At 48.7% G+C, this 12,417-nt stretch overlaps 26 non-coding genes across 26 annotated transcripts; 16 read left to right on the top strand and 10 right to left on the bottom strand.

The window, feature by feature from the left end:
• Positions 1 to 184: 184 nt before the first annotated feature.
• On the bottom strand, positions 185 to 256 carry trnaw-cca (transfer RNA tryptophan (anticodon CCA)). Its single transcript has one exon. It is a non-coding gene; the product is annotated as a tRNA-Trp (tRNA).
• A 163-nt stretch (positions 257 to 419) lies between these two features.
• Positions 420 to 492, top strand: trnak-uuu (transfer RNA lysine (anticodon UUU)). The gene has a single exon. It is a non-coding gene; the product is annotated as a tRNA-Lys (tRNA).
• A 656-nt stretch (positions 493 to 1,148) lies between these two features.
• trnak-uuu (transfer RNA lysine (anticodon UUU)) lies at positions 1,149 to 1,221 on the top strand. The gene has a single exon. It is a non-coding gene; the product is annotated as a tRNA-Lys (tRNA).
• A 656-nt stretch (positions 1,222 to 1,877) lies between these two features.
• Positions 1,878 to 1,950, top strand: trnak-uuu (transfer RNA lysine (anticodon UUU)). Its single transcript has one exon. It is a non-coding gene; the product is annotated as a tRNA-Lys (tRNA).
• Positions 1,951 to 2,371: 421 nt separating this feature from the next.
• trnaw-cca (transfer RNA tryptophan (anticodon CCA)) lies at positions 2,372 to 2,443 on the bottom strand. Its single transcript has one exon. It is a non-coding gene; the product is annotated as a tRNA-Trp (tRNA).
• A 657-nt stretch (positions 2,444 to 3,100) lies between these two features.
• Positions 3,101 to 3,172, bottom strand: trnaw-cca (transfer RNA tryptophan (anticodon CCA)). The gene has a single exon. It is a non-coding gene; the product is annotated as a tRNA-Trp (tRNA).
• A 163-nt stretch (positions 3,173 to 3,335) lies between these two features.
• On the top strand, positions 3,336 to 3,408 carry trnak-uuu (transfer RNA lysine (anticodon UUU)). The gene has a single exon. It is a non-coding gene; the product is annotated as a tRNA-Lys (tRNA).
• A 421-nt stretch (positions 3,409 to 3,829) lies between these two features.
• trnaw-cca (transfer RNA tryptophan (anticodon CCA)) lies at positions 3,830 to 3,901 on the bottom strand. The gene has a single exon. It is a non-coding gene; the product is annotated as a tRNA-Trp (tRNA).
• Positions 3,902 to 4,064: 163 nt separating this feature from the next.
• trnak-uuu (transfer RNA lysine (anticodon UUU)) lies at positions 4,065 to 4,137 on the top strand. The gene has a single exon. It is a non-coding gene; the product is annotated as a tRNA-Lys (tRNA).
• A 421-nt stretch (positions 4,138 to 4,558) lies between these two features.
• On the bottom strand, positions 4,559 to 4,630 carry trnaw-cca (transfer RNA tryptophan (anticodon CCA)). The gene has a single exon. It is a non-coding gene; the product is annotated as a tRNA-Trp (tRNA).
• Positions 4,631 to 4,793: 163 nt separating this feature from the next.
• On the top strand, positions 4,794 to 4,866 carry trnak-uuu (transfer RNA lysine (anticodon UUU)). The gene has a single exon. It is a non-coding gene; the product is annotated as a tRNA-Lys (tRNA).
• A 656-nt stretch (positions 4,867 to 5,522) lies between these two features.
• On the top strand, positions 5,523 to 5,595 carry trnak-uuu (transfer RNA lysine (anticodon UUU)). Its single transcript has one exon. It is a non-coding gene; the product is annotated as a tRNA-Lys (tRNA).
• Positions 5,596 to 6,016: 421 nt separating this feature from the next.
• trnaw-cca (transfer RNA tryptophan (anticodon CCA)) lies at positions 6,017 to 6,088 on the bottom strand. Its single transcript has one exon. It is a non-coding gene; the product is annotated as a tRNA-Trp (tRNA).
• Positions 6,089 to 6,251: 163 nt separating this feature from the next.
• trnak-uuu (transfer RNA lysine (anticodon UUU)) lies at positions 6,252 to 6,324 on the top strand. Its single transcript has one exon. It is a non-coding gene; the product is annotated as a tRNA-Lys (tRNA).
• Positions 6,325 to 6,980: 656 nt separating this feature from the next.
• Positions 6,981 to 7,053, top strand: trnak-uuu (transfer RNA lysine (anticodon UUU)). The gene has a single exon. It is a non-coding gene; the product is annotated as a tRNA-Lys (tRNA).
• Positions 7,054 to 7,474: 421 nt separating this feature from the next.
• trnaw-cca (transfer RNA tryptophan (anticodon CCA)) lies at positions 7,475 to 7,546 on the bottom strand. Its single transcript has one exon. It is a non-coding gene; the product is annotated as a tRNA-Trp (tRNA).
• A 163-nt stretch (positions 7,547 to 7,709) lies between these two features.
• On the top strand, positions 7,710 to 7,782 carry trnak-uuu (transfer RNA lysine (anticodon UUU)). The gene has a single exon. It is a non-coding gene; the product is annotated as a tRNA-Lys (tRNA).
• Positions 7,783 to 8,438: 656 nt separating this feature from the next.
• Positions 8,439 to 8,511, top strand: trnak-uuu (transfer RNA lysine (anticodon UUU)). The gene has a single exon. It is a non-coding gene; the product is annotated as a tRNA-Lys (tRNA).
• A 421-nt stretch (positions 8,512 to 8,932) lies between these two features.
• On the bottom strand, positions 8,933 to 9,004 carry trnaw-cca (transfer RNA tryptophan (anticodon CCA)). Its single transcript has one exon. It is a non-coding gene; the product is annotated as a tRNA-Trp (tRNA).
• A 163-nt stretch (positions 9,005 to 9,167) lies between these two features.
• trnak-uuu (transfer RNA lysine (anticodon UUU)) lies at positions 9,168 to 9,240 on the top strand. The gene has a single exon. It is a non-coding gene; the product is annotated as a tRNA-Lys (tRNA).
• Positions 9,241 to 9,896: 656 nt separating this feature from the next.
• On the top strand, positions 9,897 to 9,969 carry trnak-uuu (transfer RNA lysine (anticodon UUU)). Its single transcript has one exon. It is a non-coding gene; the product is annotated as a tRNA-Lys (tRNA).
• A 421-nt stretch (positions 9,970 to 10,390) lies between these two features.
• On the bottom strand, positions 10,391 to 10,462 carry trnaw-cca (transfer RNA tryptophan (anticodon CCA)). The gene has a single exon. It is a non-coding gene; the product is annotated as a tRNA-Trp (tRNA).
• A 163-nt stretch (positions 10,463 to 10,625) lies between these two features.
• On the top strand, positions 10,626 to 10,698 carry trnak-uuu (transfer RNA lysine (anticodon UUU)). The gene has a single exon. It is a non-coding gene; the product is annotated as a tRNA-Lys (tRNA).
• A 421-nt stretch (positions 10,699 to 11,119) lies between these two features.
• trnaw-cca (transfer RNA tryptophan (anticodon CCA)) lies at positions 11,120 to 11,191 on the bottom strand. Its single transcript has one exon. It is a non-coding gene; the product is annotated as a tRNA-Trp (tRNA).
• Positions 11,192 to 11,354: 163 nt separating this feature from the next.
• Positions 11,355 to 11,427, top strand: trnak-uuu (transfer RNA lysine (anticodon UUU)). Its single transcript has one exon. It is a non-coding gene; the product is annotated as a tRNA-Lys (tRNA).
• A 656-nt stretch (positions 11,428 to 12,083) lies between these two features.
• trnak-uuu (transfer RNA lysine (anticodon UUU)) lies at positions 12,084 to 12,156 on the top strand. Its single transcript has one exon. It is a non-coding gene; the product is annotated as a tRNA-Lys (tRNA).
• The last annotated feature ends 261 nt before the right edge of the window (positions 12,157 to 12,417 follow it).

Genomic DNA, 12,417 nt, shown 5'->3' with positions numbered 1-12,417 from the left:
TACTTGACAGAAATATACATCATCCTCTTGCTGATCTGTGAACGAAATAAAAGGCTCAGCTGAAGAAGAGTTCTGAGCTGTATGATGAACACGGGCAGAAGTCCTCAAGAGCTGGAGTTGATAGTAAAAAGAGAGAAAGGCAAGGCCACAGGAAGGGGAGCCAAACCCACATGAACCAAACGCTTGACCCCGACGTGATTTGAACACGCAACCTTCTGAGCTGGAGTCAGACGCGCTACCGTTGCGCCACGAGGTCTTGAGGATGGTTCCCCATCCTTTGGTTTTCAGAACTGAATTCACAGCGACGAAGTCCTCATCACGAGCAAAATGTTCAGAACGTACTGCCGGTGCGAGTCCCGTTGACGCCAAGTTGGCAAGGAAATTGACACTCGGTCGTCTACCAGAGGACCTTGAGCAGAGCCCGGATAGCTCAGTCGGTAGAGCATCAGACTTTTAATCTGAGGGTCCAGGGTTCAAGTCCCTGTTCGGGCGAGCGATCAAAACCTTTGTCCCCACAATTATGAAAGCACTGTAAGTGCCTGTCGGCTGTGTGTTTGTTTAAGTTCTGACAACATGACGAAAAGTGCGCTGCAAAAGTTTCCTTGCGAGGAGCGTCTTTCTAGGCACATGACCAACAAGACGTGAGTTGAAATGCGTTACAGTTGTTGCCAGGCTTATGTGCTCCATCTTGAGAAAGCAAGTGTGAAACATGCAGTGCATGTCACTGTTTACTTGACAGAAATATACATCATCCTCTTGCTGATCTGTGAACGAAATAAAAGGCTCAGCTGAAGAAGAGTTCTGAGCTGTATGATGAACACGGGCAGAAGTCCTCAAGAGCTGGAGTTGATAGTAAAAAGAGAGAAAGGCAAGGCCACAGGAAGGGGAGCCAAACCCACATGAACCAAACACTTGACCCCGACGTGATTTGAACACGCAACCTTCTGATCTGGAGTCAGACGCGCTACCGTTGCGCCACAAGTATTTGAGGATGGCTCCCCATCCTTTGGTTTTCAGAACTGAATTCACAGCGACGAAGTCCTCATCACGAGCAAAATGTTCAGAACGTACTGCCGGTGCGAGTCCCGTTGACGCCAAGTTGGCAAGGAAATTGACACTCGGTCGTCTACCAGAGGACCTGGAGCAGAGCCCGGATAGCTCAGTCGGTAGAGCATCAGACTTTTAATCTGAGGGTCCAGGGTTCAAGTCCCTGTTCGGGCGAGCGATCAAAACCTTTGTCCCCACAATTATGAAAGCACTGTAAGTGCCTGTCGGCTGTGTGTTTGTTTAAGTTCTGACAACATGACGAAAAGTGCGCTGCAAAAGTTTCCTTGCGAGCAGCGTCTTTCTAGGCACATGACCAACAAGACGTGAGTTGAAATGCGTTACAGTTGTTGCCAGTCTTATGTGCTCCATCTTGAGAAAGCAAGTGTGAAACATGCAGTGCATGTCACTGTTTACTTGACAGAAATATACATCATCCTCTTGCTGATCTGTGAACGAAATAAAAGGCTCAGCTGAAGAAGAGTTCTGAGCTGTATGATGAACACGGGCAGAAGTCCTCAAGAGCTGGAGTTGATAGTAAAAAGAGAGAAAGGCAAGGCCACAGGAAGGGGAGCCAAACCCACATGAACCAAACGCTTGACCCCAACATGATTTGAACACGCAACCTTCTGATCTGGAGTCAGACGCGCTACCGTTGCGCCACGAGGTCTTGAGGATGGTTCCCCATCCTTTGGTTTTCAGAACTGAATTCACAGCGACGAAGTCCTCATCACGAGCAAAATGTTCAGAACGTACTGCCGGTGCGAGTCCCGTTGACGCCAAGTTGGCAAGGAAATTGACACTCGGTCGTCTACCAGAGGACCTTGAGCAGAGCCCGGATAGCTCAGTCGGTAGAGCATCAGACTTTTAATCTGAGGGTCCAGGGTTCAAGTCCCTGTTCGGGCGAGCGATCAAAACCTTTGTCCCCACAATTATGAAAGCACTGTAAGTGCCTGTCGGCTGTGTGTTTGTTTAAGTTCTGACAACATGACGAAAAGTGCGCTGCAAAAGTTTCCTTGCGAGCAGCGTCTTTCTAGGCACATGACCAACAAGACGTGAGTTGAAATGCGTTACAGTTGTTGCCAGTCTTATGTGCTCCATCTTGAGAAAGCAAGTGTGAAACATGCAGTGCATGTCACTGTTTACTTGACAGAAATATACATCATCCTCTTGCTGATCTGTGAACGAAATAAAAGGCTCAGCTGAAGAAGAGTTCTGAGCTGTATGATGAACACGGGCAGAAGTCCTCAAGAGCTGGAGTTGATAGTAAAAAGAGAGAAAGGCAAGGCCACAGGAAGGGGAGCCAAACCCACATGAACCAAACGCTTGACCCTGACGTGATTTGAACACGCAACCTTCTGATCTGGAGTCAGACGCGCTACCGTTGCGCCACGAGGTCTTGAGGATGGTTGCCCATCCTTTGGTTTTCAGAACTGAATTCACAGCGACGAAGTCCTCATCACGAGCAAAATGTTCAGAACGTACTGCCGGTGCGAGTCCCGTTGACGCCAAGTTGGCAAGGAAATTGACACTCGGTCGTCTACCAGAGGACCTTGAGCAGAGCCCGGATAGCTCAGTCGGTAGAGCATCAGACTTTTAATCTGAGGGTCCAGGTTTCAAGTCCCTGTTCGGGCGAGCGATCAAAACCTTTGTCCCCACAATTATGAAAGCACTGTAAGTGCCTGTCGGCTGTGTGTTTGTTTAAGTTCTGACAACATGACGAAAAGTGCGCTGCAAAAGTTTCCTTGCGAGCAGCGTCTTTCTAGGCACATGACCAACAAGACGTGAGTTGAAATGCGTTACAGTTGTTGCCAGTCTTATGTGCTCCATCTTGAGAAAGCAAGTGTGAAACATGCAGTGCATGTCACTGTTTACTTGACAGAAATATACATCATCCTCTTGCTGATCTGTGAACGAAATAAAAGGCTCAGCTGAAGAAGAGTTCTGAGCTGTATGATGAACACGGGCAGAAGTCCTCAAGAGCTGGAGTTGATAGTAAAAAGAGAGAAAGGCAAGGCCATAGGAAGGGGAGCCAAACCCACATGAACCAAACGCTTGACCCCGACGTGATTTGAACACGCAACCTTCTAATCTGGAGTCAGACGCGCTACCGTTGCGCCACGAGGTCTTGAGGATGGTTCCCCATCCTTTGGTTTTCAGAACTGAATTCACAGCGACGAAGTCCTCATCACGAGCAAAATGTTCAGAACGTACTGCCGGCGCGAGTCCCGTTGACGCCAAGTTGGCAAGGAAATTGACACTCGGTCGTCTACCAGAGGACCTTGAGCAGAGCCCGGATAGCTCAGTCGGTAGAGCATCAGACTTTTAATCTGAGGGTCCAGGGTTCAAGTCCCTGTTCGGGCGAGCGATCAAAACCTTTGTCCCCACAATTATGAAAGCACTGTAAGTGCCTGTCGGCTGTGTGTTTGTTTAACTTCTGACAACATGACGAAAAGTGCGCTGCAAAAGTTTCCTTGCGAGCAGCGTCTTTCTAGGCACATGACCAACAAGACGTGAGTTGAAATGCGTTACAGTTGTTGCCAGGCTTATGTGCTCCATCTTGAGAAAGCAAGTGTGAAACATGCAGTGCATGTCACTGTTTACTTGACAGAAATATACATCATCCTCTTGCTGATCTGTGAACGAAATAAAAGGCTCAGCTGAAGAAGAGTTCTGAGCTGTATGATGAACACGGGCAGAAGTCCTCAAGAGCTGGAGTTGATAGTAAAAAGAGAGAAAGGCAAGGCCACAGGAAGGGGAGCCAAACCCACATGAACCAAACGCTTGACCCCGACGTGATTTGAACACGCAACCTTCTGATCTGGAGTCAGACGCGCTACCGTTGCGCCACGAGGTCTTGAGGATGGCTCCCCATCCTTTGGTTTTCAGAACTGAATTCACAGCGACGAAGTCCTCATCACGAGCAAAATGTTCAGAACGTACTGCCGGTGCGAGTCCCGTTGACGCCAAGTTGGCAAGGAAATTGACACTCGGTCGTCTACCAGAGGACCTGGAGCAGAGCCCGGATAGCTCAGTCGGTAGAGCATCAGACTTTTAATCTGAGGGTCCAGGGTTCAAGTCCCTGTTTGGGCGAGCGATCAAAACCTTTGTCCCCACAATTATGAAAGCACTGTAAGTGCCTGTCGGCTGTGTGTTTGTTTAAGTTCTGACAACATGACGAAAAGTGCGCTGCAAAAGTTTCCTTGCGAGCAGCGTCTTTCTAGGCACATGACCAACAAGACGTGAGTTGAAATGCGTTACAGTTGTTGCCAGGCTTATGTGCTCCATCTTGAGAAAGCAAGTGTGAAACATGCAGTGCATGTCACTGTTTACTTGACAGAAATATACATCATCCTCTTGCTGATCTGTGAACGAAATAAAAGGCTCAGCTGAAGAAGAGTTCTGAGCTGTATGATGAACACGGGCAGAAGTCCTCAAGAGCTGGAGTTGATAGTAAAAAGAGAGAAAGGCAAGGCCACAGGAAGGGGAGCCAAACCCACATGAACCAAACGCTTGACCCCGACGTGATTTGAACACGCAACCTTCTGAGCTGGAGTCAGACGCGCTACCGTTGCGCCACGAGGTCTTGAGGATGGTTCCCCATCCTTTGGTTTTCAGAACTGAATTCACAGCGACGAAGTCCTCATCACGAGCAAAATGTTCAGAACGTACTGCCGGTGCGAGTCCCGTTGACGCCAAGTTGGCAAGGAAATTGACACTCGGTCGTCTACCAGAGGACCTTGAGCAGAGCCCGGATAGCTCAGTCGGTAGAGCATCAGACTTTTAATCTGAGGGTCCAGGGTTCAAGTCCCTGTTCGGGCGAGCGATCAAAACCTTTGTCCCCACAATTATGAAAGCACTGTAAGTGCCTGTCGGCTGTGTGTTTGTTTAAGTTCTGACAACATGACGAAAAGTGCGCTGCAAAAGTTTCCTTGCGAGGAGCGTCTTTCTAGGCACATGACCAACAAGACGTGAGTTGAAATGCGTTACAGTTGTTGCCAGGCTTATGTGCTCCATCTTGAGAAAGCAAGTGTGAAACATGCAGTGCATGTCACTGTTTACTTGACAGAAATATACATCATCCTCTTGCTGATCTGTGAACGAAATAAAAGGCTCAGCTGAAGAAGAGTTCTGAGCTGTATGATGAACACGGGCAGAAGTCCTCAAGAGCTGGAGTTGATAGTAAAAAGAGAGAAAGGCAAGGCCACAGGAAGGGGAGCCAAACCCACATGAACCAAACACTTGACCCCGACGTGATTTGAACACGCAACCTTCTGATCTGGAGTCAGACGCGCTACCGTTGCGCCACAAGTATTTGAGGATGGCTCCCCATCCTTTGGTTTTCAGAACTGAATTCACAGCGACGAAGTCCTCATCACGAGCAAAATGTTCAGAACGTACTGCCGGTGCGAGTCCCGTTGACGCCAAGTTGGCAAGGAAATTGACACTCGGTCGTCTACCAGAGGACCTGGAGCAGAGCCCGGATAGCTCAGTCGGTAGAGCATCAGACTTTTAATCTGAGGGTCCAGGGTTCAAGTCCCTGTTCGGGCGAGCGATCAAAACCTTTGTCCCCACAATTATGAAAGCACTGTAAGTGCCTGTCGGCTGTGTGTTTGTTTAAGTTCTGACAACATGACGAAAAGTGCGCTGCAAAAGTTTCCTTGCGAGCAGCGTCTTTCTAGGCACATGACCAACAAGACGTGAGTTGAAATGCGTTACAGTTGTTGCCAGGCTTATGTGCTCCATCTTGAGAAAGCAAGTGTGAAACATGCAGTGCATGTCACTGTTTACTTGACAGAAATATACATCATCCTCTTGCTGATCTGTGAACGAAATAAAAGGCTCAGCTGAAGAAGAGTTCTGAGCTGTATGATGAACACGGGCAGAAGTCCTCAAGAGCTGGAGTTGATAGTAAAAAGAGAGAAAGGCAAGGCCACAGGAAGGGGAGCCAAACCCACATGAACCAAACGCTTGACCCCGACGTGATTTGAACACGCAACCTTCTGATCTGGAGTCAGACGCGCTACCGTTGCGCCACGAGGTCTTGAGGATGGTTCCCCATCCTTTGGTTTTCAGAACTGAATTCACAGCGACGAAGTCCTCATCACGAGCAAAATGTTCAGAACGTACTGCCGGTGCGAGTCCCGTTGACGCCAAGTTGGCAAGGAAATTGACACTCGGTCGTCTACCAGAGGACCTTGAGCAGAGCCCGGATAGCTCAGTCGGTAGAGCATCAGACTTTTAATCTGAGGGTCCAGGGTTCAAGTCCCTGTTCGGGCGAGCGATCAAAACCTTTGTCCCCACAATTATGAAAGCACTGTAAGTGCCTGTCGGCTGTGTGTTTGTTTAAGTTCTGACAACATGACGAAAAGTGCGCTGCAAAAGTTTCCTTGCGAGGAGCGTCTTTCTAGGCACATGACCAACAAGACGTGAGTTGAAATGCGTTACAGTTGTTGCCAGGCTTATGTGCTCCATCTTGAGAAAGCAAGTGTGAAACATGCAGTGCATGTCACTGTTTACTTGACAGAAATATACATCATCCTCTTGCTGATCTGTGAACGAAATAAAAGGCTCAGCTGAAGAAGAGTTCTGAGCTGTATGATGAACACGGGCAGAAGTCCTCAAGAGCTGGAGTTGATAGTAAAAAGAGAGAAAGGCAAGGCCACAGGAAGGGGAGCCAAACCCACATGAACCAAACACTTGACCCCGACGTGATTTGAACACGCAACCTTCTAATCTGGAGTCAGACGCGCTACCGTTGCGCCACAAGTATTTGAGGATGGCTCCCCATCCTTTGGTTTTCAGAACTGAATTCACAGCGACGAAGTCCTCATCACGAGCAAAATGTTCAGAACGTACTGCCGGTGCGAGTCCCGTTGACGCCAAGTTGGCAAGGAAATTGACACTCGGTCGTCTACCAGAGGACCTGGAGCAGAGCCCGGATAGCTCAGTCGGTAGAGCATCAGACTTTTAATCTGAGGGTCCAGGGTTCAAGTCCCTGTTCGGGCGAGCGATCAAAACCTTTGTCCCCACAATTATGAAAGCACTGTAAGTGCCTGTCGGCTGTGTGTTTGTTTAAGTTCTGACAACATGACGAAAAGTGCGCTGCAAAAGTTTCCTTGCGAGCAGCGTCTTTCTAGGCACATGACCAACAAGACGTGAGTTGAAATGCGTTACAGTTGTTGCCAGGCTTATGTGCTCCATCTTGAGAAAGCAAGTGTGAAACATGCAGTGCATGTCACTGTTTACTTGACAGAAATATACATCATCCTCTTGCTGATCTGTGAACGAAATAAAAGGCTCAGCTGAAGAAGAGTTCTGAGCTGTATGATGAACACGGGCAGAAGTCCTCAAGAGCTGGAGTTGATAGTAAAAAGAGAGAAAGGCAAGGCCACAGGAAGGGGAGCCAAACCCACATGAACCAAACGCTTGACCCCGACGTGATTTGAACACGCAACCTTCTGAGCTGGAGTCAGACGCGCTACCGTTGCGCCACGAGGTCTTGAGGATGGTTCCCCATCCTTTGGTTTTCAGAACTGAATTCACAGCGACGAAGTCCTCATCACGAGCAAAATGTTCAGAACGTACTGCCGGTGCGAGTCCCGTTGACGCCAAGTTGGCAAGGAAATTGACACTCGGTCGTCTACCAGAGGACCTTGAGCAGAGCCCGGATAGCTCAGTCGGTAGAGCATCAGACTTTTAATCTGAGGGTCCAGGGTTCAAGTCCCTGTTCGGGCGAGCGATCAAAACCTTTGTCCCCACAATTATGAAAGCACTGTAAGTGCCTGTCGGCTGTGTGTTTGTTTAAGTTCTGACAACATGACGAAAAGTGCGCTGCAAAAGTTTCCTTGCGAGGAGCGTCTTTCTAGGCACATGACCAACAAGACGTGAGTTGAAATGCGTTACAGTTGTTGCCAGGCTTATGTGCTCCATCTTGAGAAAGCAAGTGTGAAACATGCAGTGCATGTCACTGTTTACTTGACAGAAATATACATCATCCTCTTGCTGATCTGTGAACGAAATAAAAGGCTCAGCTGAAGAAGAGTTCTGAGCTGTATGATGAACACGGGCAGAAGTCCTCAAGAGCTGGAGTTGATAGTAAAAAGAGAGAAAGGCAAGGCCACAGGAAGGGGAGCCAAACCCACATGAACCAAACACTTGACCCCGACGTGATTTGAACACGCAACCTTCTAATCTGGAGTCAGACGCGCTACCGTTGCGCCACAAGTATTTGAGGATGGCTCCCCATCCTTTGGTTTTCAGAACTGAATTCACAGCGACGAAGTCCTCATCACGAGCAAAATGTTCAGAACGTACTGCCGGTGCGAGTCCCGTTGACGCCAAGTTGGCAAGGAAATTGACACTCGGTCGTCTACCAGAGGACCTGGAGCAGAGCCCGGATAGCTCAGTCGGTAGAGCATCAGACTTTTAATCTGAGGGTCCAGGGTTCAAGTCCCTGTTCGGGCGAGCGATCAAAACCTTTGTCCCCACAATTATGAAAGCACTGTAAGTGCCTGTCGGCTGTGTGTTTGTTTAAGTTCTGACAACATGACGAAAAGTGCGCTGCAAAAGTTTCCTTGCGAGCAGCGTCTTTCTAGGCACATGACCAACAAGACGTGAGTTGAAATGCGTTACAGTTGTTGCCAGGCTTATGTGCTCCATCTTGAGAAAGCAAGTGTGAAACATGCAGTGCATGTCACTGTTTACTTGACAGAAATATACATCATCCTCTTGCTGATCTGTGAACGAAATAAAAGGCTCAGCTGAAGAAGAGTTCTGAGCTGTATGATGAACACGGGCAGAAGTCCTCAAGAGCTGGAGTTGATAGTAAAAAGAGAGAAAGGCAAGGCCACAGGAAGGGGAGCCAAACCCACATGAACCAAACGCTTGACCCCGACGTGATTTGAACACGCAACCTTCTGAGCTGGAGTCAGACGCGCTACCGTTGCGCCACGAGGTCTTGAGGATGGTTCCCCATCCTTTGGTTTTCAGAACTGAATTCACAGCGACGAAGTCCTCATCACGAGCAAAATGTTCAGAACGTACTGCCGGTGCGAGTCCCGTTGACGCCAAGTTGGCAAGGAAATTGACACTCGGTCGTCTACCAGAGGAACTTGAGCAGAGCCCGGATAGCTCAGTCGGTAGAGCATCAGACTTTTAATCTGAGGGTCCAGGGTTCAAGTCCCTGTTCGGGCGAGCGATCAAAACCTTTGTCCCCACAATTATGAAAGCACTGTAAGTGCCTGTCGGCTGTGTGTTTGTTTAAGTTCTGACAACATGACGAAAAGTGCGCTGCAAAAGTTTCCTTGCGAGGAGCGTCTTTCTAGGCACATGACCAACAAGACGTGAGTTGAAATGCGTTACAGTTGTTGCCAGGCTTATGTGCTCCATCTTGAGAAAGCAAGTGTGAAACATGCAGTGCATGTCACTGTTTACTTGACAGAAATATACATCATCCTCTTGCTGATCTGTGAACGAAATAAAAGGCTCAGCTGAAGAAGAGTTCTGAGCTGTATGATGAACACGGGCAGAAGTCCTCAAGAGCTGGAGTTGATAGTAAAAAGAGAGAAAGGCAAGGCCACAGGAAGGGGAGCCAAACCCACATGAACCAAACACTTGACCCCGACGTGATTTGAACACGCAACCTTCTAATCTGGAGTCAGACGCGCTACCGTTGCGGCACAAGTATTTGAGGATGGCTCCCCATCCTTTGGTTTTCAGAACTGAATTCACAGCGACGAAGTCCTCATCACGAGCAAAATGTTCAGAACGTACTGCCGGTGCGAGTCCCGTTGACGCCAAGTTGGCAAGGAAATTGACACTCGGTCGTCTACCAGAGGACCTGGAGCAGAGCCCGGATAGCTCAGTCGGTAGAGCATCAGACTTTTAATCTGAGGGTCCAGGGTTCAAGTCCCTGTTCGGGCGAGCGATCAAAACCTTTGTCCCCACAATTATGAAAGCACTGTAAGTGCCTGTCGGCTGTGTGTTTGTTTAACTTCTGACAACATGACGAAAAGTGCGCTGCAAAAGTTTCCTTGCGAGCAGCGTCTTTCTAGGCACATGACCAACAAGACGTGAGTTGAAACGCGTTACAGTTGTTGCCAGGCTTATGTGCTCCATCTTGAGAAAGCAAGTGTGAAACATGCAGTGCATGTCACTGTTTACTTGACAGAAATATACATCATCCTCTTGCTGATCTGTGAACGAAATAAAAGGCTCAGCTGAAGAAGAGTTCTGAGCTGTATGATGAACACGGGCAGAAGTCCTCAAGAGCTGGAGTTGATAGTAAAAAGAGAGAAAGGCAAGGCCATAGGAAGGGGAGCCAAACCCACATGAACCAAACGCTTGACCCCGACGTGATTTGAACACGCAACCTTCTAATCTGGAGTCAGACGCGCTACCGTTGCGCCACGAGGTCTTGAGGATGGTTCCCCATCCTTTGGTTTTCAGAACTGAATTCACAGCGACGAAGTCCTCATCACGAGCAAAATGTTCAGAACGTACTGCCGGTGCGAGTCCCGTTGACGCCAAGTTGGCAAGGAAATTGACACTCGGTCGTCTACCAGAGGACCTGGAGCAGAGCCCGGATAGCTCAGTCGGTAGAGCATCAGACTTTTAATCTGAGGGTCCAGGGTTCAAGTCCCTGTTCGGGCGAGCGATCAAAACCTTTGTCCCCACAATTATGAAAGCACTGTAAGTGCCTGTCGGCTGTGTGTTTGTTTAAGGTCTGACAACATGACGAAAAGTGCGCTGCAAAAGTTTCCTTGCGAGCAGCGTCTTTCTAGGCACATGACCAACAAGACGTGAGTTGAAATGCGTTACAGTTGTTGCCAGGCTTATGTGCTCCATCTTGAGAAAGCAAGTGTGAAACATGCAGTGCATGTCACTGTTTACTTGACAGAAATATACATCATCCTCTTGCTGATCTGTGAACGAAATAAAAGGCTCAGCTGAAGAAGAGTTCTGAGCTGTATGATGAACACGGGCAGAAGTCCTCAAGAGCTGGAGTTGATAGTAAAAAGAGAGAAAGGCAAGGCCACAGGAAGGGGAGCCAAACCCACATGAACCAAACGCTTGACCCCGACGTGATTTGAACACGCAACCTTCTGAGCTGGAGTCAGACGCGCTACCGTTGCGCCACGAGGTCTTGAGGATGGTTCCCCATCCTTTGGTTTTCAGAACTGAATTCACAGCGACGAAGTCCTCATCACGAGCAAAATGTTCAGAACGTACTGCCGGTGCGAGTCCCGTTGACGCCAAGTTGGCAAGGAAATTGACACTCGGTCGTCTACCAGAGGACCTTGAGCAGAGCCCGGATAGCTCAGTCGGTAGAGCATCAGACTTTTAATCTGAGGGTCCAGGGTTCAAGTCCCTGTTCGGGCGAGCGATCAAAACCTTTGTCCCCACAATTATGAAAGCACTGTAAGTGCCTGTCGGCTGTGTGTTTGTTTAAGTTCTGACAACATGACGAAAAGTGCGCTGCAAAAGTTTCCTTGCGAGGAGCGTCTTTCTAGGCACATGACCAACAAGACGTGAGTTGAAATGCGTTACAGTTGTTGCCAGGCTTATGTGCTCCATCTTGAGAAAGCAAGTGTGAAACATGCAGTGCATGTCACTGTTTACTTGACAGAAATATACATCATCCTCTTGCTGATCTGTGAACGAAATAAAAGGCTCAGCTGAAGAAGAGTTCTGAGCTGTATGATGAACACGGGCAGAAGTCCTCAAGAGCTGGAGTTGATAGTAAAAAGAGAGAAAGGCAAGGCCACAGGAAGGGGAGCCAAACCCACATGAACCAAACACTTGACCCCGACGTGATTTGAACACGCAACCTTCTAATCTGGAGTCAGACGCGCTACCGTTGCGGCACAAGTATTTGAGGATGGCTCCCCATCCTTTGGTTTTCAGAACTGAATTCACAGCGACGAAGTCCTCATCACGAGCAAAATGTTCAGAACGTACTGCCGGTGCGAGTCCCGTTGACGCCAAGTTGGCAAGGAAATTGACACTCGGTCGTCTACCAGAGGACCTGGAGCAGAGCCCGGATAGCTCAGTCGGTAGAGCATCAGACTTTTAATCTGAGGGTCCAGGGTTCAAGTCCCTGTTCGGGCGAGCGATCAAAACCTTTGTCCCCACAATTATGAAAGCACTGTAAGTGCCTGTCGGCTGTGTGTTTGTTTAACTTCTGACAACATGACGAAAAGTGCGCTGCAAAAGTTTCCTTGCGAGCAGCGTCTTTCTAGGCACATGACCAACAAGACGTGAGTTGAAACGCGTTACAGTTGTTGCCAGGCTTATGTGCTCCATCTTGAGAAAGCAAGTGTGAAACATGCAGTGCATGTCACTGTTTACTTGACAGAAATATACATCATC

Source organism: Hoplias malabaricus, chromosome 14 (assembly GCF_029633855.1).
Source record: "Hoplias malabaricus isolate fHopMal1 chromosome 14, fHopMal1.hap1, whole genome shotgun sequence".
NCBI classification, from domain to species: domain Eukaryota; kingdom Metazoa; phylum Chordata; class Actinopteri; order Characiformes; family Erythrinidae; genus Hoplias; species Hoplias malabaricus.
The sequence above is the reverse complement of the archived record's forward strand: the minus strand, read 5'-3'. Positions and strand labels throughout refer to the sequence as shown.